Genomic DNA, 24,389 nt, shown 5'->3' on the forward strand with positions numbered 1-24,389 from the left:
ATACTCTCTGTCCGTTCCGGAGATGGAGGCCATGGAGAAATATATTTCTGATTCTCTGGCAACGGGGTTCATTTGCCCTTCCTCATCTCCAGCGGGGGCGGGGTTCTTTTTTGTGGGGAAGAAGGACGGATCCTTGCGACCTTGTATTGACTACCGAGGGTTGAACAACATCACGGTAAAGAATACTTATCCTTTGCCGTTGATGTCTTCAGCTTTCGAGAGGTTGCAGGGAGCGTCCGTTTTCACTAAATTGGACTTACGTAATGCATATCATTTGGTTCGCATCAGGAAGGGGGATGAATGGAAGACTGCGTTTAACACCCCTCGTGGCCATTTTGAGTACTGCGTGATGCCTTTCGGTCTCACGAACTCGGCGGCAGTCTTCCAAGCACTCGTTAATGACGTGTTGCGAGACATGGTAGACCAGTTCATATATGTTTACCTGGATGACATATTGATTTTTTCTTCGTCTCTCCAGGAACATTTGCAACACGTACGACGAGTGCTTCTGCGGTTGTTAGAGAATGGGCTTTTTGTCAAGGCGGAGAAATGCGTTTTTCATGCACAGTCTGTTTCTTTTTTAGGACACATCATTTCGACTGAGGGTGTTCGCATGGATCCTGAGAAAGTTAAGGCTGTGGTAGATTGGCCATCCCCAGAGTCTCGCAAGGCCCTGCAGAGATTTCTGGGGTTCGCCAATTTTTACCGGCGTTTCATTCGCAATTTCAGCCAACTAGCCGCACCTCTGACCGCTTTGACCTCCCCTGGTTTGACGTTCAGGTGGTCAGACGCAGCTGAGGCTGCGTTTGCCAAACTGAAAAGCTGCTTTGTTTCAGCTCCCATTCTCGTTACCCCTGATCGTTCACGTCAATTCATAGTGGAGGTCGACGCGTCAGAGGTGGGGGTAGGAGCAGTGTTGTCCCAGCGCGCATCCTCAGACGGAAAGGTTCATCCTTGCGCGTATTATTCCCATCGTTTATCTCCTGCGGAAGTTAACTATGACATTGGCAATCGAGAGTTGTTGGCGGTCAAGCTAGCACTGGAAGAATGGCGTCACTGGCTTGAAGGGTCGGGTGTACCTTTCATTGTATGGACGGACCATAAGAATCTCGAATACATTAGAACTGCCAAAAGAGTTAACTCCAGGCAGGCTCGGTGGGCATTGTTTTTCGGTCGTTTCGATTTTACACTTTCTTACCGGCCGGGTTCCAAAAACATCAAACCCGATGCTTTATCCCGTCTTTTTGAGCGTTCCGATCGTACTGCTACTCCCGAGCCCATTTTACCAGAGAAAATCATTATCTCTGCGCTCAGATGGGAGGTCGAATCGAAGGTTTTGACAGCCTTAGAAGGGGTAACGCCCCCGGCTCGCTGCCCACCGAACCGTTTATTTGTGCCGGAAGGGTTACGGTCAGACGTCCTCCAGTGGGGTCATGGTTCCAGTGTTGCTTGTCACCCAGGGGTTAGTAGAACTAGGTTTCTAGTCAAGCAATGATTTTGGTGGCCTGGTATGGCTCGTGACGTCCACGACTTCGTCTCGGCTTGTTCGGTTTGTGCCGTTGGTAAGACTTCCAATCGTCCTCCAGATGGGTTACTTTTACCGCTGTCTGTCCCTTCGAGACCCTGGTCCCACATTTCGCTAGATTTTATTACCGCCCTCCTACCCTCTAAGGGTAATACGGTGATTTTGACCGTAGTGGACCGGTTCTCGAAGGCGACCCATTTCATTCCCTTGCCCAAATTACCATCAGCCAAGGAAACAGCGGTAGCTGTCATTGACCACGTCTTCCGAATACATGGCCTCCCGACAGACGTGGTCTCTGACAGGGGTCCCCAGTTTGTGTCCAAATTTTGGCGAGAGTTCTGCAAATTGCAAGGGGCGACTGTTAGTCTTTCGTCCGGGTTTCATCCCCAGAGCAACGGTCAAACCGAGCGAGCCAATCAGGACGTCGAAAGGGTGTTGCGATGTCTGGTTTCCAAGAATCCTTCGTCCTGGTGTCAGCAACTCTCAATTGTGGAGTACGCACACAATTCTCTGCCGGTGTCATCTACGGGCATGTCTCCATTTAAGTGTAGTTTAGGGTACCAACCACCTAATTTTGTCAGTACTGAATCCGAGGTGTCGGTTCCCTCCGCAAACGCACTAGTCCAGAGGTGCCACCGCACCTGGACCAGAGCTCGCAGAGCTTTGCTCCAGGCAAGGTCACGCACCAAGGCCAAGGCCGATCGCCACCGGTCGAAGCCTCCCCGATACGTCGTCGGTCAAAGAGTGTGGCTTTCAACCCAGAATATTCCGATGCGTTCCGTCTCGAATAAACTTGCTCCCAAATTTATTGGCCCGTTTTCTGTTACCAAAATCATTAATCCGGTAACAGTGCGTCTTAGCCTTCCTCCTGCGTACAGGAGGGTTCACCCCGTCTTTCATGTTTCCAAAATTAAACCGGTGATTTCTTCCCGTCTTAATCCGCCTGCCCCGGTTCCCCCTCCGCCTCGTATCGTTAATGGGGAAACCACATATTCGGTTAACCGTATTCTGGACTCCAGACGGAGGGGACGCGGATTTCAGTACTTGGTGGATTGGGAACGTTACGGTCCGGAGGAGAGAAGGTGGGTTCCTGCTCGGGACATACTGGATCACCGCCTTATTGATGAATTCAATCAACAGGTAAAGCAGGCTGGGAACGCCGAGGGGCGTTCCTAGGGGAGGGGGTACTGTCACGGTAGGAAAATCCATTGTTTTCCTCCGTGTCATGTTTGTGTGTGTGTGTGTTGTTCACTTACCCTGCCATGTGCTCGTTAGAGCAATCCCTTTCACCTGTGTGTTGATTGTCTCGCTCCAGCTGTTCATCATTACATCATCTCCATAAATACTCACCTGACTTTCTGTTCCCTGCCAGATTCTATTGTTTGCTCAGTCTCCGTGTTGCTTGGTTGTTTCGTGTACTCTGGATTACGTGTTTCAGTTGGATGTGTATTGTCGTCGTCGTCTTCGTGTGGATGTTCCGTGTCAGCTTGGATTTCACCACTGCTCACCACTCCACCAACGTCGCACTCAAAGCACCAACTTCCATCGTAGTCATCGTCACCATTGCCTTCAACAACACCGGACTGGATTACTTCCGCATTGACTCTGAATACTCTCTCTTTGTTTACATTTAATAAACATTGTTATATTTTTCACCTGCGTTTGCTTCCGTCTCTTACAAGTCATTACACCCGGGGCATCGTTAAATATCCGTGTTCACCCATCCCCACAATGTTGGAATACATGGTGGCGTGAGGGGTATGAACACGGGCTGAATACGGAGCTTTCCATGATCTCGACAGCTCACTGTGGAGATCAGGAAAGACAGGCATGTTGCGCCGCAAAGGTTGAGGTTTCTGTTTTAAAAAGCGCTCGTCTAACATGCTCTGAGGACGCGCGCTCTGTGTCTCCGCCGGCCAGTCTAATTTTAAGCGAGTCACGGCATTAGTGACAACCTCCAATAAATCATCGAACGCGGGGGACGAATGAGAGGGCTCCTCAGCGTCCACCATGTCTACAGACATAATATCGACTTCCTCGGACGACGATGAATGCAAATCTGGGCTCCCGCCCTGGGCGGAAGAAACCGCAGCGCGGGCTTCCGAATCCAGAGACGGGGCACTATATCCCGCGGGTGAAGGCTGAGAAAGGGGAAGACCCGTCTCAAGCTCGTCCGCGAGATCTAGTTGTGATCCCCACGATCGCAGCTTCCGCTCTGCCTCGGCAGCAGCGGGGCCAGAACCGTGGGGAACACGCGGCTCACCACCCTCCTCGAAGAGTGCGAGCCGCGAGCGCAACGTACGGAGCGGCATCCTATCACAATGTGCACAACCACCCCTCTCAAGAGACGATCGTGCGTGTTGTGCCCCGAGGCACATAACACAGAGATGATGCGAGTCCTCGCTCGTAATGAAACGAGGACACGGGGAAGCACACTCCTTAAAACTTTGTTTGGACTTAGACATGACACACACTCGCTTGCTGAGGCACAAAGAGCTGAAGTTGGCTTGCTGGGTGCTCTTTTTATAGCTTCCTGGTTCCCACGTCACCCGCCTATGACGTGTCACTTGACCATTGGACTGATTTGACATACGTGCTTCAGACGCAATCACGCAGAGGGCGTTCCCATAGCGTAGCTTCGGCGACGCAGCTCGAGTTCCCTCGAAGGGGAACAATAATGGCGGCGCGTTGAATACACACAGAATCCTAGTTTTCCTCATCTACTTTGTACTTCGTGATCAACAAACAAACAAAATAAAAGAATACTTTTGTTGGCATTGATAAACCTGTGATGGTTTTCTGTGCCAGGGAAGAAACGTAAGCCACTCGGGTGATGGAAAAATGCCGGCTGTTGCTTCTTGTTCTGACACGACAGCATCAAGCTTCTGTTATGCTAACACATTGACCCCAGAGGATCTTATGAAAAACTTCTACTCTATTTTACTCCATTACTTTACTCGAAGTCAACGAAAATCAAGCAGGACAAAAACATTTTACAGCTGATCGCTGTCAAAAAAGTTCAGCAATAACATTGTAGCCTATAACAGCATGCAATGACAGTGTTCTTAATATGACAAAGTAAGTGTTTTGATTAATGCCATTAATGTTTCTTTTAAATCAGTGTATACAACTAGTCAACTAAATGAATATAACATTGCAAAGATGAATGCACATTTATTGATTCAATAGATTTATAGCAGTTTGTCATGGATTTATTGCATTTTGCAGAAAAAAACAGTTTTTATAATAAATCTTTGAAAATCAAATTATGGATTGTTATTATAACCTAAAGATGCTATGTGAAAGTTTGTAACAGAAAATAGTGGTTCATCTTGTCACTTTCTTGGTATAGAAAACACGTTTTTACTGAAATTAGTCAAAATGGATTTATTGCATTTTGTAACCAAACTCTTCATATGTACTTTCCTTTGCATGTTCTCAAACATTTAGCAATAAAATACCATGTACAGCAGGTGATGATGCGCAAATGATAACACTGCATTTTAGAAAGTATTATTTTATAATGTGTTATGTTGCAGCCTATTGGTTAAATAGATCTACACCCACAACCTAATAATGACAAAGCAACAACAGAATCTTTTTTGCAAATTTATGACCAATGAATAAAATTGTTTTAGTCAGTGTGTAGCTAAACTGAGAGCCACTGTGACCATATCAATCTATCAATTTGAAAAACAACTGTTTTGTTCATGAATGAGACATTACATCTGAAACCCAGAGGTACACCTGAAGTCCCCGACAGGATGCATTAAGAGATCTTCTGGAACAAGCAACTTACAGATTGAACAGGATGTTTTCATATTGCTGGCATCAATACAGTTTTACTTGTAATATTTTAAATTGATTGTATACAGCTGCCTATTCACACTGCTTAAATGTTCTCTACAGTACTATAGGTCTTCATAACAATAACCTTGTGTAGTGTTCATGTTTTTGTTATCAGATGATGTTTGCGGGTCTTGCAGATCCAATGCGTCCCACTGCATTATTCATTTAGTTTTAAATCAATGCAACCATTCAATTCATGTAACTTTATTTACATATGTTTGCTTTAGCTTTGTTACAAGCAAAATAAGAACTATTCGGATGGGATTAGTTTTAAATAGGGAGGTGGGGTCAAGCAATTTTTATCAGAACTTCTCAGTGATTTTAGTCCGGTCCGAATGCTCCATGTCAGTAATCATTACGGACAAGGTCAGTAAAGATTACGGTGACTTTTACCTTCTGTAAAAAGGTTCAGAGAATTACCTCAGGTAATACTTATCCAGTGCGAACAGACCAACTGTAAATATAGATGTAAATTGCGTCATTTCCTTTCAATTTGCGGGTTTCTTTTAAATACCAAAGCGCTTAAAGAAGCATTTACTTGCCTTCTAGGCGGAACAACCAGTCAGTGGCAACTAAAGTCAGTTCCTGAATAACACGACACAACCTTTTTTTTTTTTTAAAGTCAAGTTTACTTCTCAGAGGCACGGTACTGTTTCTGAAACTGACGTTCTCCCCAGACTGAAATTAAACACAGTGTTTCGCGTTTTCCTCGTCTGTCATGTTGTTTGCACATCTGATATCAGGAAGCAAGGTACTGTGCACGTGACGATGAGGGGTGATGCGCTGCGCAATCAATTTACCCCTCTTACTTTTGAATGTTTTACTAAGATTTGTAATCCTGTCCGAATTGACCATTAATATTATATTACAGACGTCCTGTGGTAAAAATACATTACGCCATCTACCCCTGTAAAACTAATCCCGTCCCAATAGGGCTTTAGACAGGATTTATGGTTAATATTTGTCATTTACCTCTGTTAGATCATTTATAAATTAAAGTGCTATTTTTGTGATAAAATGTCCTAAAGAAGAGAAATCTATTCAGATATGAGGAAAAACAATGTCTACAAAACAAATATTTTCATTACTATTATTTAAACTTAGTTTGACATTGAACACATTTGTGTCAGTCTACACAGCTCAAGGCCCACTGAACAGATGCTGTATCATAACACTTCATCCAATTTAATTTAATTCAATTCAATTTTATTTATATAGCGCTTTTTATAATTGTTAAATTGTTCCAAAACAGCTTTACATGAATAAAAACAAGTGAAAATACAGAAAAATCAGAGGACAACAAAAGTAGCAAAGTACAAATTAAACAGTGAGCGGAGTAATAATAAAATGAATAGAAGAAAGTTCTAAGTTAAGCTAATGTTAGCTAACTACCCACTGAACACATACTGATCATGCCAACCTACATAACACATAAGGAGCAGATTTTTACTAGGTGTAGCATATATATTTTACACACTTTTGTATTTTGCATACACAGTACATACATTGGCCAAACTACTTAGATTACATTTTACTTACATTTTAGACATCTGTCCTATTGGATTCACTCTATTTTAGGATCAAAAGGATTAAATTTTTGACAAATAAATAAATAAAATATTAAATTGGCCACACACCAGCTGTACACTCAGGCAGTCATATAACTTAAACTTCCAGTTGGGAGAAATTATTATTTTTCTTCCTCCCTAAAAAGAAGAGTAAACTGCCGCACCTCCATAATAATGAGATCAATTACATTTCTCCATCCTGTTTTGTGCTTTCATTCCCAATCGATTTCTTTGACAGTCCTTTTTGAAGTTTTTGCTGCTCCGCTTCTATAGTCATTTTGTTATTTGTCCTTGACTTCTCTGAGGTATGTACCTGATAAAAAACATACCTATGGGTTGGAGCACAGTAAAAATAATAATAATAAAATATGGAATCCTTTGAAGATGCTTTGAAATAGACATTTTGGAATTTAAAAATTTAACTTTTTCTTCCTGCATTCAAATGAGATCAAAACCCTTGGGTTGTCCTTTGAATATCAGTCAGTTTCAATGTATTGCAGCAACCCAACTTTACAGTAATGCCCCACTTCCAAAGTGAAAGTTCACATTAAAACCCACTGTCTTCAAAGTGTAAAAAACATTCCTTTTTAAATCTTCCTTTCTTTCATTAGTTTATAACTCTTTTACTAGACAATCAATGCCTTTTTGAGTCTGAAGCAGTCTCAATTTTTGCAAGATTTGTGAGCATTGTCTTTGCTGCTGTTTCTGACATCCCACCAAAATATCATCAACTTCTTCATGCCCCTATGACATCTCTGTCAGAAAGCAATATGTCAACTTCCCTTATCACACGTGTTTCATCAATCATGCTGCTGAAGCATCAAGCCGAGCCAGTGGGAAAATTTTTTTGGGGCAGAAAAGGTTGCCGTAAGTTGGCCCAACTCTAAAAAACAACTTGTACAGCATAACACTTAAACAACTAAAAATATCTAGCTAAACAGAGGACAACAAATGCTGTTATGTAGTCAGCAATTGTGAATGTACCAATTATAGTTTCAGACATTATGTGCAGATAATGAGTTTTGAAACAACTAAGGCCATTAATTTGTCTTGTGATGCAGTATAGGCACTTATTTTCTTTTTTAATCCAACTATCAATCTCCTTAATCTCAGTGCCAAATAATGATACCCCATTAAATAATTTTGTTTAGATTTCTGAGTATCATATAGATAATTTTAGTTGTTTACTATATCAGGAAGCCTTAATGTTTAATATTTAATAGACATAAACATCTGCAAATGACTAGACTTTTGTTGTTTTCAACTATCACAGAACACGATCAATCGTTTAATCCCATTTAATTTAAATTATGTATACTGTAACTGCTTTTCATTTAGCACTTCTGACCAATGAGTGGAAGAAAAATAGTTTTACTGTTTCATACCACAGTTACAGTAACCTTTTGCTTTTTGTGACTATGCTCTTGATACTAGTTGTAAAAGCCGCAATACTTTACAATTAGATCGATCTTCTCCGCCCTACCTTTGGCCCTTTTTACACCTGGTAATAAGATCCATCTCAAAAAATCCAATACAAGTGGGCAGGTGGGACACATCACCATTTATCTGATAGTAAAAAGTGTGACCACTTGTCAGGGCCGTCCCATAGGGTTATTGGGCCCTAGGCGAGACCATGAAAATGGGCCCAACTGATGTAAAAACTGTCATAGCACTGCAATTTGACAAGTACTAAAACACCCAAAATGACAATTAATATTTTTAAGTGTAGAAGTTTTTATTAAGGGCAAAATGTTAAGCAATGTTGTTATAGTGCAACAACTGTAGTGCAGAACATAACAAATATCCTGGATATTAATAGAGATGAATTATTATAGGGTGAAATAGTATTCTGTATACTGTTGTTGAACCTTGCTATAGTAAATTGTTTAGTATCTAAGAATTTTACCACAGTTTACTATAGTAAATTATATAGTACAGTAGTCTTTTTTTCATGTGGGTCAATTTATAAAGGGTGATTGACATTTTTCGTATGTTTTTAAATTAGCATACGCATCAAACAATGTAAAGCAGAAAATACCTTTTACTTTGAGCTTGACTTTGTTCCTCTGCATTTCTCTTTTTTCATTTCAGTTCATAAAAGTAAAATTTTGATACCATAGTTTGCCTAAGCCTACCACCGCAACCTCATTAAAATAAGTATTTTTTATCTTTATTGAAAGATGTAGCGTGAACATTAGTTATACGATACTACATTACCCATAATCCTAACATTTAATTTCCAGGCATGTGCAATAGGACGTATTTCACACACCTCCACCAGCGCAATCATGTCATTAACCTATTTCATATTGTTTTCTGTCTTTATTTATACTGATGTTTTGTTTTTATTATCATTTTACTGTCTATTGTTGTGTGGAGAGTTTATCCTGTTAATAAATCCCTGTTTTTTTTTCACATACCATTTTTGTGATCCCAATGTCAATTAAGAAGTATTGCATGTTGATTGCGCCTATTGGTTTGTGCAATGACAAATGCATTTTTATGCTTGGAGGGCCCTCATCTTGTTGTGGGGCCCCAGGCTATCGCCTGTATTGCCTCTTGGACAGGCCAGCCCTGTCACTTGTATTTGTATTACAATGAATATTTATTTGAATCATAGTTGCATATTTGTGAACCACGCTCTAAAAATGGCTGGGTTATCATTAACCCATAATAGGTAAATATTAGACAGAACACATGCTGGGTTAAAAATTATGCAATGTTTGGTTGTTGTTAAGCAACCATGGGTTATAATAACCCAGCAGTTGGAGTAAAACAACCCTGCATTAGGTCAATTTAATCCAGCACTGTCCAATATTTACCCAACATGGCTTAAAAATAACCCAGACATTTTTAGAGTGCAGTCGGTGAAAACCAAGTAAATGTTGTTTGTGGTTTGCTGTTATCTACTTAAAATTCATAATGTAAATAACATTCTGTGAAAATTTAACCCTGATAGGTTTAATTTTACTGAGTGAATTAAACTTCAGTGCTCCCAAAAAATCCACATGACCTGGATGTCACATATTCCAAGAATTTTCAAATGGTATTATGGCACTTTAATGTACACCTGATTTTAGTGTTGTCAACTTGGATCAGCACAGGTGCAACAACAAGCTTTTGCTAAGTATTTACCAAACGTATTGGAATATCTATAGGTATGGTATGTATTCCTAATAGTGGGCATGGGTGAAGCAATCAAAGTGCTGTGTCACAGTGGACTGACATTATTTTCTCATGCTCTTTGTCTCTTCCTCACTCATTTCAGCCTCCCCGCTGTGTTAGACAAGCAGGAGGATAATCCCTCTGACTCAACCTACCCTGACATTCACGTTGCACCTAGACTGGATAAAGACAAACAGCAGGACGTCTGCGCCTCCATATCAAAGCTTGTGAGATGAGCCGATTTATTCCCAACCTTAGCTAACTACCTTGAGTTGGCCCTCCTTGAACATGAACCACGAATATGATTGTGCATTAAAACACAAAGGTGGATAAATGTGCTGTTCCCAGATTGTTTACATTTTTAGAGCACTCTAAAAAATTAGCTGTAATTTTGCAGCTGCTTGCCAGTAACTTACTGTACTGTAGAAGATAAAGACTGAAAATCTTTCATGTTCATTTAACTTTGAACAAACTGTTGCCAGTAAATTACATAAAAGTAAAATATACAGTAAGTTACTGGCAACCAGCTGCCGGTAACACTGTAATTTCTACAGATTTTTTTTTACTTTTAGTAATAGATGGTAACAGACTTCAATTTTACAAATCCTGATTCTAAGAACTGTATACATAAAAAACTGATATGTTTTGATCAGTAAAGGTCTCTTTAGATCAAATCTTGATTGAGATACATCTAACTCTAATTTAAATCTATCAACATGGCATTTTGGCTAAAATGATCATATTAAAGAAACTATTCATGTGGCAGCAATACATAAAGTAAAGCTACAGTATCTGGTTGGAAACAAGCGGCTGGGATATATTTAATCTAACGGACATTGCATCACATTACTGTAGCTCTGGTAGAGGATGGTGTAAGCAAAGCTGATGTCATCGGTTTGAAATCCCAGGGAAGGCTCATGCTCATAAAATGTATAGCTTAGGTGCACAGTAGCTTGCTTTGGATATGAGCAAATGTATAAATGTATGTCTTCTTGGTTTATGCAGCTTTTCCCTGGAGTCTTTTCATTGTGCACTTTTGGGTCTCAACTGTGCAATGTTTGCATCATCAGTTTGAGTACCACCATGAATACTAGATAGGGATGGTTTACCACAGCAGCTTGGTAATGACTCAGGTGAGCTTCGGTTTTACTGCATTTAGCATTTCTCCCTTTGGATTTACTACCAAAACATGACAACATTTGCAGTTATCTGCCACATGTGCATTGCAGGAGGTACAAAAATGCAGACTGCTACTGTAGTTTATTAAGACCCTGCTGAAAAATCCAGCATCAAACCAGCATGGGAATTATGCTGGTCTATGCTGGTTTGATGCTGGTGGTCACCAGCATACCAGCACTAAAACACAACATATGTGGGTGCTAATGCTGGTTTGGTGCTGGTTTAGCTGATGCTAATGATGGTGCTGATGCTGGTTTGGTGCTGGTTTAGCTGGTGTTCACTAGCAAACCAGCACCAAAACACAGCATATCGTCGCTGTCCGATGAAACTCACGTATGTTCATTTTGCCGATTTTGAGATTTTTCGACAGATTGAATGTCCAGGTTCATTTCCATATACATTATGAAAACTTGTGAAATCATGTCATCTGATTTTTACGTACCCTTTTGGTGTCAAAGCTGTCAATCACGCCGCATATCTTCCGCCTGTGAAGCATCTCGCCGGTCTCGTAAAGTTTCATCGAACCTCAGCACTGGATATAGCCGATTAAACATGACAATGACTTTCCTTCAAGGTAAACATTTCCCCCGGACCCCAGACTAACATCTAGGAGTTACTTAATTACGGTAGGACTGTGCAAAGAAAGTATCTGTCTAGCATTGGTAATATTTACGCTGGGGATTTCCCCACCACTTTTTGAAAGCATTTGGTTAAAATGTTCTGAAAAATCAAGCGATGCTTAAGACTGGTTTTGTGGTCTAGTGTCACATATGTTGCGTTGTATGCTTATGGTGTGTTTTCTTGTACATATGTAATGAAATTCATTGTAATCATTTATTAAACGCGCTGCTGTTTTCTACGGTATGGTGCTTTGGCATTGTTCGGTTGAGCTGGTGTTGCAGGGACTGTTATATGTGTGACATTGTTGAGGGTTTTATGCTGAGTATTTTCATGTTGTTGACTAGCCAACGCTATGCCCATTTTTGATGCGCCGTTATTCAATATTTTTCCCGTCCTGCAGTAATGTTTTTATAAGATCTTTTGTCCCCACCACTTTTCAACACAAACTGACGCCCCTGTTGTGTAGCATTCTAATTAATCGTCGGAAGAACGCGTATCGATCAAAGTTACTGTAAAATATGCACGCATGTCCATTTAAACTCAATTTTGGTCAAATGTGGATTATATCATGACACTGGCAAGAATATGGTTACATGTAAATATGCCGTACCAAGTATGACAACGCTACATTCAACTGCTTTTGATATACGGTGTTTTTTTCACTTTCTGAAAAGTAACCGTTTTGGACATACGTGAGTTTCATCAGGCAGCGACGATATGCTGGTCTTGCTGGTATGCTGTTTTTTTCAGGAGGGGAAGTTTGTTCATTTGGATGCAAGCAATGTGAGAAAAAAAATGCAGTAATATACGTGATTTATACACCATCTATGAGTTGACTTGCAATGACAAGAATTGCAAAGTGGCACTGAGATCCTAAAAATGATCACTGCAAAACAATTCAAAAACTGGCCCAAAGTAAAGAGAGAGAGAGTAATTGAGGCTTTAAACTCTGATGACTAAAACTTCCATAAATGGAGTGTATTTCCCTGGTTCACATGTGATCCCTTTATATGACGCAAAAGCTTAATACATTTTGTCTTTCATTATGACTCCATTAAGGATGGAAAAGCTCATTTGATTAAAGCTTTAATTTAATATCACTCATCTAGATCTTATTAGCCATGCCTTTTTGACCTAAAACTGTCCATTGGGCACTTAGATATCATGAATAGAGCTGTAGCCTACTTAAAATAATGAATGTTAAAGGCACTTCACTTGGTGTATGTGCTATGTGGATAAAAGATGTACAGAACCGAGGTGACTTATTTTATTTTGTCTCAACTATCTGAGTAGCATCTGATCAATTTCAGTGTCAATGAAAAAACTGACAGTATCCATCTTAAAAATGCCATCTGGCAGTGGCCAACCAGTGGCGGCCATTGACTTCTTTTTTTGGAGGGCGCATGATGCGAAGTTCATCACAACATGTATGTAGCCCGTCGTGTGTGTTTCGTAATTTCAAAATATGTGTTTGGCGCGTTGAGCGAACCTATGTGCATCACGTGTCTTGTCAAAATAAGTGCTTGCTGCAGACACGTCTAAAAGGTTTACGATGAAAGAGACGCTCGTGTTTGCCAGATACTCACATAATGTCATGCGTAATCAAAGTTTACTGTTAAGGGAGTGTCTTGCGTGTATTTTGTAAACGTGAGCGTCTCTTTTATCATAAACGGTTTTGACGCGTGTGCAGCAGGCACTTATTTTGACAAAACACGCAATGCACATGGTTCACATGACGCAACAAACACATATTATAAAAACACAAACAACACACATGACACTCCGAACTCTTATTTGAATTTGCACCCATCGGATGAGCAGTCACGAGCCGCCATTGCTATCTGGTAAGATGACAAAAACACAGATGAGGTCAAAAAAAAGATCAAAAATGTGAGATAAAAGTGAGCCATAGTGCTTACTTTTGACATGATGTTTAGCAAGATGTCTAGTGCAGGCTTTTTAATGGCACCAGGTCGCAATTTAACTTGTAATATCACACATCTGCACCCCATCTTGAACACACACGCACACACACATGCTCAAATAGTCTTACAATATCTAAGAATAATCTTGATAATTAACAACATACTGTAATCTTTCCAACAGTCCATATATTAATCAAACACAACAAATCACACAGTGCCATCTACAGACTATTTATAAGCTGCATGGGTCTCGGCAGAAAAAATGTGGGTAGGTAGCATTTACTGGAGTAGTTGCAATTTTCTTGTTTTCTGGTGCCTTTTAATTAAAGAATTGCTTTTATAGCCTAAAAGTTTTGCTTACCTTGTTGTGCCGTGGGAGTACAGTTGGCAGTAGTAGTGAAAACACAAAATAGTGAAAACACAAAATGGAGTTAACATTATATGGACTCTAAATCAGGCATGTGGAATGTATTTGAGGAAGCAGCAGTGTGGAAGTCAAGGCTGTAGCTAGAACGCGGAACGGAGTTTAATTTATTAGGGCATTCCTCTAGTTGAATAGATTTGACTGACAGCACTCTGAAAAGTGAACAGACATACAGTAAGTGCTAAATTAGAGAAACGGTGAGTGGGTCCACTATCACCGGTCTTAAAAAGTGGTGGGTCTTGTTCTACCCACATATATAGGTTCCAACGCCCCTGGAAAGATGTATTAAAGTCCCCATGTAGTTGATCCTTATATCAATTTATTTTAATGGCACTAAATTTATTAACGTGCGATTAACGCAATGCACAATTTCTGTTTGGCCATTGGTCTAGCCCATAGTTTGATAAATTGAGATATGTGACTATATAATGAAATTTTGTGAGACTGGGCTGGATTTTTGAGAGGTGTACTGTGCTAAATGCTTAACTAATACACAAAGGATGCATTTTCATCCCCTTGCATGTCTGTGGTTTTGGTTTCAGTTTTTAAACAGACAGGAATAAGAAAATAGAGTGCAGGACAGTGTACGTAAATGGATGCTACATTCGGCAGTTTCAGACAAATAAGTGCTAAGTCTGGGTTCACAAAGCACACATGAACTGTATATTTCCAGCATTATTTTTTTGTTTAGCGCTGATGTTAACAGGCTAGAGCATTCATTTTGCATGTGTCAGTATCACAGAAGTAGAGCTGAAGCAGCTGTCCTGCGACTGTTTCAGTGCAGAGTCTATGCGGCATCCATACTTATACAGTAGCCTACTGTACGAAAGTCGAAAGTCACCATGCCAGGATTAGATTTGTTTTTTTTGCAATGTTATAGTGATCAATTGTTTCTCAGTCTCTTTAATAGAATACATACAGAAAATACAGAAAATGTGTATATAGTATTAAAAACTATATAAAAATGTAAAGTTAGGGTAAACTCCCCTTCCACATGAGCAATAGCTGGAAACGACAGGATCTCTTAAACCTAAATAAAATTAAATCCAAATTTTAAAGAAATTAGTCTTTTTACTTTATTCTGCTCAAAAACGCTCAAGATGTGTTTAGTGCCAAGAGAGGTCAAATTAAACACTGATGATGCCCAAAGAAGACATTTAGTCCTGAAAATTGAATTTTTTTTTTTGTACATATTTCCTGTATTTTCTGTTTGGATCTTAATAAAAAAGATTAAAATATTAATATGGATGGAAATTAAAACTTCCAAAACAACATGTTTGGGGGTCATGGCCTAAGACTTTTACACAGTACTGTATACATATGGCTTGTATATGATCCACTTGTTCATCTGTGATAATGTGATTCGTTACATGTTTGTGATGTAGGAAACCTATGCGATTTAGAAAACTGCTATTCGATGGAGAAAAGGTAAATGATGAATTTGCACATGGTTTGTTTTGAAGCATATTAAAAACAGCACATAGACATTTAAACAACCATAATAACTTAATTTTCTCCACAGGGGGACTCTAATAAATTGAGAGACACATACTAAATCATCTTCTTACCAATACTACTCCTCTCTCATGTTATGGTAAATTTAAAAATGGCCCTGCCATTGAGTTTTTACTTGTTTTGATATCCTTTAATAATCTGAATTTTAACCAACCTTTTGGCTGGCTATATGCTGCTCTAGAGTCATTCTGAAAGCTAATTGGCTTAAACAGTTGCTTATTCTAATGTTTATGTATACAAATGGAGGTAAATTTTTACTTTCACCTTTTCTGGTGTCATGCACGATTCAGTCCCACCATAATAGAGAGCTGCTGGGATGACATATTTTGAAGGCCAAACCACAAGTTAGCTTCACATTGGGTTCCTTCTGCCAATTTACTTGCAATTAAAAGCTGACCTTTGGCTATTAGCAAACTACAACACAGTCACTTGACCAAGCTTCCAGCAACTCTTTCAAACTTTACTGAAGTCCGCCATAACATCTGTTGTCCCATTTAAGCCTATAGTATTTTTAGCAATTTACTTTTTTAAGATAAAAACTTAAATAAGCATGAGTGAGTGTATTACTGGTGTGTTTTATGTAGTAGAATAAACAGTGAAAATATCTTGAGTTTGTGTCAACCCAAGACCTTATTTAAGTAATTTAGACAAAATTCTATAAAAAACTTTTCATGATAAGAGAACTTGTTTCTGGATTTTGAAAGGGTAAGTCAACTCTATAGGACCCTAAAGTGATTTTGGTCACTTTTTTGTTAAACTGCAAATTCTGTATAGAACTGGGAGACCACAAACTGTTGATATATAATTCTCATTCACAGTTCTGGATTAATGGAAAGTTGTAATAACTTTTTGTGGTGATACATTGCATTATCTTCAACTTCTTACTTTAAAGTTTTCATGACAAGACCATGGGGGCGGGAAACATTATGACTTGCCATGGACACTTTTAGACCATCTTATTCTAGCGTTTAAAGTTGTGGAGGACTCTAACATTGAACTGTCTGAAGGACTCTAACCTTGAGATCAGAAGGACTGTACTAGGAAAGAAACAGCTATTATATTTAATAGGTACGCTATTCAGTGCCTGATTAAAAACCTACAAGTGATTCATGCTATCTATGTAGATACACCAATCAATGTATTTTCAATTCTTTTTCGCATATGATTATATAACCAGCCTATAGATTAGGAAATTTTTGTACAGTTAGCTTTACAATTAGCAAGCTAACAGCTTACAGTGGCTCATAGATATATATACACTAGATGTCACCTTTGGGTTCTAAGCATGCGTCAAAATCGCCGCCATCTTAGAACAGGGGTCTTGTCATAGGTAGCTAGGTAAAGCTATCTTCGCCTGTACTTTGAATTCATGGACGATGCCGGACTTTTGTGTTGCGTATGGATGTTAGGCCTACTAGCACTATGCATTATAGTTAGAAAAAGTAGATTTTCATAATATCAAAACTTTAATATTTTCTGGACTTAATGTTAAGTACATGTCTGACTTTTGAAACGAACCAAAAGAAACCAAGAGAATCGCATGCATGACGATTTATGGTGATTTTATTTCCGTTAAACCATTGCCTAAAATGATGCTGATGCAAGCTCCCCTGTTTCAAGATGGCGGCTCTAGTTGACGCATTCAGTCCAATAAACTGCCGTAGCCAAGGCGACATCAAGTGTACATATCTTTTAGGGCTGGGTATTGTTAGGAATTTCACAATTCGATTCGATTTCGATTCTTGGGGGTTCGATTCAATTCGATATTGATTTACTTGCTTCTGTATCGATTCAATAATAAGTAAATACACAAGCAATTAAGTACCCGAGTATATTTTAAAATAATGTGTGTAGTATTACTAATGTTTGATCACGTTGATGGTGCAGGCTTGAAAGAAGTGCTGCTGTTTGCCATCTTTGATTCTGTTTTGATAAAGCACGTCTTGTACAACGCTGAACGCTCTCACTACAGTGTTGCCCACAGCGCCGCCACTGGCCGGGGGGCTGAATCGATTCATAGGATTTGTTGAATCGATATTGAATTGATAAACAAATAATTGCAATGCATTGATGAATCAATATTTTTACCCAGCCCTACTATCTATGACAGTCGGTGACTAGCTTAGCATACAAACAATTAGCCTGCTAACTTAGCATAATCCTACACAAGATATTTCTGTACTCATAAGTACAGAAGTCGTATAGTACATGGTTTCAGATGTAAAAATGAGCTAACGTAACAGGCACCAGGCATTACATAAGGCTAAAAGGGGAATTGATTTTATGGGGGACTGAATCCTGTGCAACAGGCCACATTTTGGATGGAAGATAATAAAGTTGTGAATTTTTAATACCAACTCTGATTGATTGTCTTACTAGCCTTCAAGCTTTCAGTTATCTCTGGGATTCATGCAGCGAATAAAACTGGCTTGGACTATTGTGCATAAAAGAAAAAAAAGTATTAATCTATTTTTATTTTACAAGAGGTTCTGTTTTCTAGCTATTAAGAAACTTGTTAGCCCTAGCAACAGTAACCAAGCAGAAATTGCATAGTGATGAATCGATTATACAGCACAATATTTTCAAAGTACCAATCAGTAATATACAGAACATTTAAAAAATAATTAATAATTGTTCACAACAAAATACTTCTTCTGGGATATTTCAAATATCAATAGCATGGTTTTTCTAATTTTTCTACTCTTCATTAAAGTTAATATTTTTGGTACCTGCTCTACTATGTTAGCATTTCTTATTCATTCAGCTACAGAGGTTATGTTAGACTTGATTTCAGTCACACAAGAGTGGCAGATAAAAATAGCTCTGTGCTTCTGGAACACAGCTGCCCAAACTTGCAAGAGTGGCAGCAGGGTACTGAACTGTGCCCAGGAGAGCATTCAGCTATGCTGTTGCTCCTAAACTTGGCTTTAGGCTTTAAAGGTAAGTTATAAATTACCGCATGTAATTATTTACAGTATGCCAGACATTTTAGCCAGTGATGGTCTTAGCAGGTTCAGGCTGGGATGAGCTGGTTTAAGCTGGGCTTCCCAGCATGAAAAGCTGGCCCAACCTGGTTTTAGGTGATGGGTCAGCCGATCTTTCAGCCTGCTCAGCTAAGACCAGTTTGACTACAGGGTGTAAGTGGCTAAACCCCCTTAAAACCAGCATGCTTAATTAGCTAAAAAGTGAGGTCAAATGCTATTTTATACATTCTGAAAAAGTTGGATGTCTATTTTTGTGAAATTGAAGCATGTTTAGCTTCCCATAGATCCATGCAGGGGATGCAGTTCATTTTTCCGTGGCAGCATTGGTACAGAATGTTTTATTAACAAAGCCCAGTTTGACGCTGGATTTGCAGACCGTTTAAAACTGAATGATGGAGTTTCTGGGTTAATTTACCCCATTGACTGGGTTTGTCCCTTTGTGACCCAATGGGTTAAACATAACACAGCATTTGTTAGAGTATATCATATAATAAAACATTGTCTGTAGAGCTCTTGCAGTTGTGAGTTTTGGTTTGCATTTAAATAAAGAACATTATTTATTCTGACCTGTATAGTAAAAAATACAGCAATTGTGAAATAACAATGAATAGTACAGAAAGAGAAAATGTTTTTAAGATTTAAACAGACAGATGGACAGCTAAAATTCATGACAATAGATGATATGTCATATCCTCATACTATGTCATAGCATAACTCATTAGATTAGTGGCTGTACAGAGGTATGTCCCTGGTGTGACTTGACTTCTCCAGTGCCACAAAGGAAGTGTCAGATCTATAAACTGGCTCCAAGCTATGCCTGCAGGCACCACTTTCACATTCAGCCAACCCCACGCCTATGACAGCCTGACAAAGGATTACTTCTCTGGACAGACTATACCACATCCCTCTCATGTGTAAGCTCGCACTGACGCATTAAAAAAATTAACATGAGCATGTTGACAAATTCAACTAAATTATAAATAATGCTTGGTCATCCTCCACCTATCTCGCATGATTCGTTTTTCATTTTGAGCATATTACGTTTCGAATGAGGACTTCTGCCATTAACACAACACAGAGGTGCTATTAACCTGCTTGTTAAGTGTCTGGATCCAATTATCGCCTGAATGATCTGCCTAATTACACTTCGCTTTCTGCAATTGTCACTTGCAAAGGTGGAAATGGAGCACACTATATATATATAAATATATATATATAAATATAGGAAAAACTGCACACTGTAAAACGTGTGTGTGTGTATGATATATAATTCTTTAAAAATTTTGGCCCATATTGATAGGATAGCATCTTGTAGTTGATGGAGATTTGTGGGATGCACATTCAGGGCACGAAGCTCCCATTCCACCACATCCCAAAGATGCTATATTGGGTTGAGATCTGGTGACTGTGGGGGCCATTTTAGTACAGTGAACTCATTATCATGTTTAAGAAACCAATTTCAAATGATTCAAGCTTTGTGACATGGTGCATTATCCTGCTGGAAGTAGTCATCAGAGGATGTGTACATGGTGGTCATAAAGGGATGGACATGGTCAGAAACAATGCTCAGGTAGGCCGTGGCATTTAAACGATGCCCAATTGGCACTAAGGGGCCTAAAGTGTGCCAAGAAAACATCCCCCACACCATTACACCACCACCACCAGCCTGCACAGTGGTAAGAAGGCATGATGGATCCATGTTCTCATTCTGTTAACGCCAAATTCTGACACTACCATCTGAATATCTCAACAGAAATCAAGACTCATCAGCCCAGGCAACATTTTTCCAGTCTTCAACTGTCCAATTTTGGTGAGCTTGTGCCAATTGTAGTCTCTTTTTCCTATTTGTAGTGGGGATGAGTGGCACCCGGTGGGGTCTTCTGCTGTCGTAGCACATCCGCCTCAAGGTTGTGCTTGTTGTGGCTTCACAAATGCTTTACTGCATACTTCGGTTGTAACGAGTGGATATTTCAGTCAAAGTTGCGCTTCTATCAGCTTGAATCAGCACATTCTCCTCTGACCTCTAGCACCAACAAGGCATTTTCGCCCACAGGACTGCCGCCTACTGGATGTTTTTCCCTTTTCACACCATTCTTTGTAAACCCTAGAAATGGTTGTGCTTGAAAACCCCAGTAACTGAGCAGATTGTGAAATACGACAACCATGCCACGCTCAAAATTGCTTAAATCACCTTTCTTTCCATTCTGACATTCAGTTTGGAGATTGTCATGACCAGGACCACACCCTGAAATGCACTGAAGCAACTGCCATGTGATTGGTTGATTAGATAATTGCATTAATAGGAAATTGAACAGGTGTTCCTAATATCCTTTAGGTGCACTGTAACAAATTTCTGTAGTTTTCACAGCATTATTACTGTAAAATGAGCAAATGCTTACTGTAGAACTTGTATACAGCATGTTGCTGTAGATCTGCAAAGCATCATGGTCTTTTTTCAACGGCGGGTAAATTCTACAGTAAAAATATTTTTCCTGTGAATCACAATACAGCAATTTCTAAAGGATTTTTTTCTTCAGCCAAGGAAAGCTACGAGATTCCACACTTTCATCTGAATTTTTACTTCAGAAAGGTAAATTTGCTAATTTAATTCCAAAGTTTACTCTTGTAAAGTCTGTTTGTTCAACTTTAAGAGTGCACTGAGAGAGAATGAGCAGCACACTTCACCGTCTTGTGTGTGCATTTTGTAATTTTATTACCACAAATATATAATTCTGCATGATTTCGATATATTTTCTAGTTTGGCAACATTTTATAACGTCATTAGTTTAGAGAAGGATAATAATTTAATAATAATAGTAATTGGCCGTGTCTCAATGCTTGTTTCAGAATATTAACAATTATAAAGTTGACTGTTATTCTTAGTTAATAGTAAATTGTTTAATATGCTTATGACTTGCGAATCTAATGCTCAGTTAACTTAAATAAACCAGGGTTGATGACGTATGCGAGTGCGACCTCCGCAGGCTGAAACCAATCTCTCGAGCTGAAAGAAAACGCAGCTGAGGAGATATGAGGTAAGACTTATCCAATCTTTAATTTAATTATAGCGTTAGCATTGTGAACCAAAATTAATTTAAAAGTGTGTATTTTTGTATTTATTGGCGCGATATTCGTTTAAATCTCACGTTTTTTTGTCTTGCTCGCTTACGTTGCTGCTTGAGGAAACAGAGCGGGCCGATTCGAAAGAAAGCATAACACACATTTTTCATAATTTCACGATTGTTTTACCGTTTCTTGGTCACAAAGTGTAGTTTTAGGACTAGTTCAGTCGAGAATGTATATGTATTATATTTAAATCTGCAGTCGATTGGTAAAGATAGCGCCTGTTTGAAGGTTTGCTTAGTGAGATTCGGTACGAATGAGAACCAAAGCATGAGCGGACATCAGTGTTCACTCGCCCCGCTGACCACCGCCCTCTCTGGGCTTCATTTCTGACAGATATTCCCTGGCTCTCATGTTGGCCTTGTTTGTTTATGATCGTCAAAATGAGATCAAATCAGCAGTATTTGGTGTCATAATGAAACTATTAATCGTTTTCTTATTCATATTTAGTGTCTTTTGTGTTTGTTATTGTTTTGGCGCGAGGTGAAAGTTAATAAAACTATAATTTTACAATGTTACTATTGCTTTCCCATTTATTCTTAACGTGATACGAGCACTCGATTATTATTACACCTTTTTCTTGTCAGTACTATATAAAACGGTTATTTATCAGTGTCAGAGAGATGTTTTTGCATGCTGCTTTTAAATATATCAGTGGCAATATCTCATAACATGTTTTAATAGTCACGTCACGATAAAATAAATGATCAATGTCCACATTTAAAAGCTGCGGTGCTTACCTGCAGTTCCCACGGTGTTTTCGCGTTCTGATAAGAGATATTGCTTCAGAAAAAAATAGTTTACATTCCTCTTTCCAAGTGTTAATCGTCCACACGATGTGACAAGACATAACTCCCATTAAAGGTGCAGTGTGTAATTTTTAGAAGGATCTCTTGACAGAAATGCAAAATTATATACAAAACTATATTATCAGGGGTGTATAAAGACCTTTCATAATGAACCGTTATGTGTTTATTAACTTAGAACGAGACTTTTTATCTACATACACTGAGGGTCCCGTTACATGGAAGTCGCTGATCTTTGACGGAATAGTCGCTTCCGATTGGGATTCACAGACTGATTTACGAGCTATAGGCTTGTCGCGATAGTCTGTGAAACGGTGATTACTGGTGCTTCAGCCTCTCACCGGTTAGATCACTTGCCCACCACGACACCGTCTTTCACCAACGTTTTGATATTTTTCTTGTAATTAAATCATTTAGTTTCGTTAGAGAGAGCAAACACTTACAACTGAATGGTCTTACTCGTTTTTGTCATAATATTTATTGGGCCGGGCGTATGCAAGCGCTGCATTTAAACAGTTGTGTGATTCAAAAGTGAAAGTAAAATGCGCACGTCTGCATGAGCATTTATAAACCCCTCCCACACGGTGATATTGGTATCATCGGATTTGTCACGTGCAGATTAACCGGTGGGAAAATTCTGTCACCGCAGCAACCCTAACGAGCTAGTGAACTAATGAGACGGCGCGTCTGTGTTTGTCCGTGTTTGCGTGCAGTTTTTCCATTCAGAGATGAGCCTGTTTAAAGGACCTCCATTCACTAGGTGGCGGAATGATACGAAAGGTGAAGCGGTTACTGTGCCGTTATCAGTAGAATATCGAATAGCTCTTAGCCAATCAGATTCGAGAACCAGAAAGAACTGTTGTATAAATTAATATATCAAACATGTTAAAGTGCACAGAAACCATGCAACAGGAAGAAGCTGTTTTTCTCTTGGTTGATGCAAGTTATTTTTGTACAGTATTGACACACTTTTACTCTTATGAATATTGTACTTGTGATTTCTAAAAGTTTTTTTTGTTTGTTTATTTTGTGTTACAGGAAACTTCCACCTACAGTAAGCAGATGCTGAGGCCCAGATTTCCATGCTAAGCACTCCAAGGCTCATCATGCTCGGATGATCCCAGCACTCAACATAATAGATGCCAATTTAAGGGGTTACTTCATCTATAAAGCGTATTTGTATCAAGTCACTGTGTGAACAAAGTTTTATGTCATCTTGCACGTATATTCCAAAATTCTCTAGTGGTTATTGATCTAATAGGAAAGAAAGAGGTAGTTATGTAGGGCTAGTGTTTTCAATTAATTTTGCTTATGTAAAATAGTAAACCATATCAGATTGAATACTGTGCAATGTCAACTTTTATTTAATATTTTTTAGGAGAGTCCAATCTGAGGGCAAAAAATGGATGCTTTCCATCGAGGGCAGAGTTCTCCTCCAATTGAGTGACGGTTGTGATTTCACTTCTGCTCTAGCCTTTTTGCGTCATACTATGTATGAGGCAGCCACTACATTGGGATTTATCCAGAGGTAAGCACTGTTTTTTTATATAGTTTTGACTAAGAATGGGAACAAATATTTGAGTACTCATTCTTTAACCAACTACCCGATTAGTAAAATACTTCTTAAAGTGTTTTTTTTTAAATGAACTGTTGTGCTATTGTTAAATATCAAACGTTTAATTTAACTCGCCATCCAAAAGGTAGA

The 24,389-nt window shown here is 39.2% G+C and overlaps 1 long non-coding RNA gene across 1 annotated transcript; it reads left to right on the forward strand.

Annotated features, from left to right (window-relative positions):
* Positions 1–21,090: 21,090 nt before the first annotated feature.
* LOC141369293 (uncharacterized) lies at positions 21,091–23,799 on the forward strand. Its single transcript, XR_012372898.1, has 3 exons — positions 21,091–21,345; positions 21,707–21,790; positions 23,723–23,799. It is a non-coding gene; the product is annotated as an uncharacterized lncRNA (long non-coding RNA).
* The last annotated feature ends 590 nt before the right edge of the window (positions 23,800–24,389 follow it).

This window comes from Misgurnus anguillicaudatus, chromosome 2 (genome assembly GCF_027580225.2).
Source record: "Misgurnus anguillicaudatus chromosome 2, ASM2758022v2, whole genome shotgun sequence".
NCBI classification, from domain to species: Eukaryota; Metazoa; Chordata; class Actinopteri; order Cypriniformes; family Cobitidae; genus Misgurnus; species Misgurnus anguillicaudatus.